The sequence below is a fragment of the Dermacentor silvarum genome, chromosome 4 (genome assembly GCF_013339745.2).
Source record: "Dermacentor silvarum isolate Dsil-2018 chromosome 4, BIME_Dsil_1.4, whole genome shotgun sequence".
Classification (NCBI taxonomy): Eukaryota; Metazoa; Arthropoda; class Arachnida; order Ixodida; family Ixodidae; genus Dermacentor; species Dermacentor silvarum.
Window position 1 is genome coordinate 219,041,898 of NC_051157.2, and position 4,980 is coordinate 219,046,877.

Sequence of the window (4,980 nt, forward strand, 5' to 3'; positions counted from 1 at the left end):
CTCAAGAACAAACGAAACGTAATTGGCCCTAAAGTGAATAATAAACATTTCCCGCAATTAATCCTTATTGATTAACTAATTTGGCGCAACATAAAACTTACCATAAGGAGCGTCACATGACAGCAAAACATATGTCATTGGTTTCATTGAGTTGTGGCTGCCCGCTGTCAATAAAATCATCGGTTCTAGTCACATAAAAAGCCTGTATAAATGTATGTATGTAAGTATATACACGCACGCACGTACGCAAGCACGCACGCGCGCGCGCACACACACACAGGAGCGCCCACACTGAAAGAGTCAAAATCACGTCATGGATGTACGGAAATAAGAACGCCGAAGTGCGTCATAGCGTAAGAAAGCTGGAACACTTGTTTAAATAATATCAGCGGTGGCCAGTGACTGTTGATATGGATGCGAAAACACGTTACCGCCATCTATCTACGGAAATAGCAAGCGCGAAGTCCGTCGCCATTGCGTAAAAAACCTAGACGGCGCAAGGTAACACTCGATTTCATGATGACAGTGGCGGCCGGGGAATAAAAACAGCTCGAACCTCTTGGCAAGAAATACAAAAAAAGAAGAAACAAAAAGTGGCTTGCTTTATTAAACCTTGTCTCTGACAGTGAATAAACAGCAAAGCAGTTACAACTAAACTGAGAAAAAAAAAGACAGCTAACAAAAGCAAGTACACAAAGAAACAAACCAGCCGTGTTTGCTCAGTAGGTATAGCGTTTGGCTAGTGAGCGCGAGGTCATGGGATCGAATCCCAGCCACGGCAGCCGCTTTTCGATGGGGGCGAAATGAAAAAAAAAAATAAATAAATAAACCGTGCACTAAGGTTTAGGAGCACGTTTAAGAACCCCATATAGTCTAATTTATTTCGGAGTTGTCCACTACGGCGTGCATCATAATCAGACCGCGGTTTTGGCACGCAAAACCCCAGTATTATCTGTTTTTTTTTTTTTTTTTTTTTTTTTACGCAAAGAAACAGGTGTGTTTGCATTGAAATGCACCCGGAAAAGCGTTTGTTCCAATTACGCGCAGCAAGGACACTTTTTGATGGGGAAGGCAGATGGCTGGAAGGTGCACGTCCTCATCGTTTCTAAACAATTTCTTAACAAAATTGGTCTCACTGTCCCTCCAATAATACCAAGTGGCTCGAGGCTTCGTATTGCATATTAACTGAAAGAATTACACTCACATTAAATGCCGCAAGAGGACCAAGCGGGGCACTTGCTTCGCGCAGATGCATTCACACAAATTTTATAGCTACAGCCCGCCTGCAGCTACAAAATCCGAAATCGCATCAGCAGGGGCGGGAAGCGCAAGCAGCGTTTCACGCAAATTTGAAGCATAAATCGCAGCGCTACCGAGGCCAAAGTGGTATATCAATTCGGACGGACGCTTTCCAGAACGCTAGTAGCCGTTCAAACAGGGCGCACAGTTAAGAGATGGCGCTGACAAAGCGGCGAGCGCCCGTGTTGACAAAGTCCGAAACTGCGTCAGCCGGGGCGGCGCGCGCAAGCGACGTTCAGCGCAACTTTTCCGTGGAAATACCGAAAGCGGCTCGCACGTTTGCCTTGTATCGGTGAGCTGGGGCACCGTGGTGCACGCGAGAGGTGGAAACACGGCTTGAAAAGCAAAAATGAGGAATTTCTTTCGGCGCTAACTGCCGCCGGCGGTCACGAGTACGGCCCCATGGAGGTCTGGGTACTTATCGCTGCTATCATAAAGAGGTATGCAACCCCGGCCGACATCGTACCACTTTTCAATTTGTGGTGTCCGGGTGCGTTTTGTGCGATTCACGCACTGCGGCGACGTCGGGAATTGCGCCGACGAGTACGCGACCGCTCGCAGAGACAAAGTCCGAAAGCTCGTCAGCCGGGGCGGCGCGCGCAAGCGACGTTCAGCGCAACTTTTCCGTGGAAATACCGAAAGCGGCTCGCACGTTTGCCTTGTATCGGTTAGCTGGGGCACCGTGGTGCACGCGAGAGGTGGAAAGACGGCTTGAAAAGCAAAAATGATTAATTTCTTTCGGCGCTAACTGCCGCCGGCGGTCACGAGTACGGCCCCATGGAGGTCTGGGTACTTATCGCTGCTATTATATAGAGGTATGCAACCCCGGCCGACATCGTACCACTTTTCAATTTGTGGTGTCCGGGTGCGTTTTGTGCGATTCACGCACTGCGGCGACGTCGGGAATTGCGCCGACGAGTACGCGACCGCTCGCAGAGACAAAGTCCGAAAGCTCGTCAGCCGGGGCGGCGCGCGCAAGCGACGTTCAGCGCAACTTTTCCGTGGAAATACCGAAAGCGGCTCGCACGTTTGCCTTGTATCGGTGAGCTGGGGCACCGTGGTGCACGCGAGAGGCAGAAACACGGCTTGAAAAGCAAAAATGAGGAATTTCTTTCGGCGCTAACTGCCACCGGCGGCCACGAGTACGGCCCCATGGAGGTCTGGGTACTTATCGCTGCTATTATATAGAGGTATGCGGCCCCGGCCGACATCGTACCACTTTTCAATTTGTGGTGTCCGGGTGCGTTTTGTGCGATTCACGCACTGCGGCGACGTCGGGAATTGCGCCGACGAGTACGCGACCGCTCGCAGAGACAAAGTCCGAAAGCTCGTCAGCCGGGGCGGCGCGCGCAAGCGACGTTCAGCGCAACTTTTCCGTGGAAATACCGAAAGCGGCTCGCACGTTTGCCTTGTATCGGTGAGCTGGGGCACCGTGGTGCACGCGAGAGGCAGAAACACGGCTTGAAAAGCAAAAATGAGGAATTTCTTTCGGCGCTAACTGCCGCCGGCGGCCACGAGTACGGCCCCATGGAGGTCTGGGTACTTATCGCTGCTATTATATAGAGGTATGCGGCCCCGGCCGACATCGTACCACTTTTCAATTTGTGGTGTCCGGGTGCGTTTTGTGCGATTCACGCACTGCGGCGACGTCGGGAATTGCGCCGACGAGTACGCGACCGCTCGCAGAGACAAAGTCCGAAAGCTCGTCAGCCGGGGCGGCGCGCGCAAGCGACGTTCAGCGCAACTTTTCCGTGGAAATACCGAAAGCGGCTCGCACGTTTGCCTTGTATCGGTGAGCTGGGGCACCGTGGTGCACGCGAGAGGCAGAAACACGGCTTGAAAAGCAAAAATGAGGAATTTCTTTCGGCGCTAACTGCCGCCGGCGGCCACGAGTACGGCCCCATGGAGGTCTGGGTACTTATCGCTGCTATTATATAGAGGTATGCGGCCCCGGCCGACATCGTACCACTTTTCAATTTGTGGTGTCCGGGTGCGTTTTGTGCGATTCACGCACTGCGGCGACGTCGGGAATTGCGCCGACGAGTACGCGACCGCTCGCAGAGACAAAGTCCGAAAGCTCGTCAGCCGGGGCGGCGCGCGCAAGCGACGTTCAGCGCAACTTTTCCGTGGAAATACCGAAAGCGGCTCGCACGTTTGCCTTGTATCGGTGAGCTGGGGCACCGTGGTGCACGCGAGAGGTGGAAACACGGCTTGAAAAGCAAAAATGAGGAATTTCTTTCGGCGCTAACTGCCGCCGGCGGCCACGAGTACGGCCCCATGGAGGTCTGGGTACTTATCGCTGCTATTATATAGAGGTATGCGGCCCCGGCCGACATCGTACCACTTTTCAATTTGTGGTGTCCGGGTGCGTTTTGTGCGATTCACGCACTGCGGCGACGTCGGGAATTGCGCCGACGAGTACGCGACCGCTCGCAGAGACAAAGTCCGAAACCGCGTCAGCCGGGGCGGCGCGCGCAAGCCACGTTCAGCGCAACTTTTCCGTGGAAATACCGAAAGCGGCTCGCACGTTTGCCTTGAATCGGTGAGCTGGGGCACCGTGGTGCACGCGAGAGGTGGAAATACGCCGACGAGTACGCAAGCCACCGTCCAAAACAACGGTCATGGAGCACAGCACCGTGCGTGGCACAACGTTTGCAGAGAAAGTGCGGCAGCGGAAAGCTCGTTCGCCGTGAAAGTCAGCACAGGATGCGCGGTGGTTCAGGCACGTGAATATTCGCGAAGCCGTACTCGCCGCTGGCGAAACATTGACGATCACGACCCTCTTGCGCGGTGTTGGTTTTCACGACTTCGGCCCTGTGCAGCCGACGTAAACTTTCAAAGTTCGTCAAGGTGCGGCACGATTTCCGCCAAATCCCCGTCGAAAATGCCACGAGTACGGCCCCATGGAGGTCTGGGTACTTATCGCTGCTATTATATGGGGGTTGGAGTGCAGTCGCCCCCCGAGTGCGTGCGACCTGGGTGTCTGATATGCGGCGGGCTCCGTGCCCGTCAAGCGTGTCCCCGGAGCCTCTCCCGTGGATCCCTCGGCAATCGTCTGCAGCCTCATCCGCTTGATGCGTTAGGGGCTGGTTGTCGGACGACGCCGTATCCACGATATCGAGGTGTGTTCCGCATCGTCCTCGGACGAGTCAAATAAGAAAGCGCCGAAGGCGCGGGCGTGACCCGTCGCTTGGCGGCTTTGCCGTCTCGGCTACGTTGCAAGCGCCGATCGGTCCACCAGTGCTGCGGGCTGATGGCAAATCCCGCAAGCCGTGACCGAGTCGACGCAACGAATCTATCGAGAGTGTGCGTGCTTCTTGCCGCGTGGCGATACCCAGCCCTGCGGGGAGGGCGCCGTAGCGAGCTCGAACGCCGTCATCTCGGACTGTGCAAAGAGGTGGGCTTTGCAAAAACGAAGCGTGCTGAGGCGCCTGAAGGTGTATAGTGTGTTGCGTTGTACTATGCCATGGCTGGTCCATGCCGGAGGTTTGTGGCGAGCCTCTGTAACCTATTGCCTGGGGGCACGGTGTTGATCAGCGCTCACACGAATGATGCCGGATGAATTCGAGTACTCCCGGCTTGCATCCAAGGAAGAGTAACATCTATGCTCACAAGGGTTACCGCGTGAGCAGGAACCATACCGATTTGGCTGGGGGCTTTGGTACGCCTCTGTAATCCAAC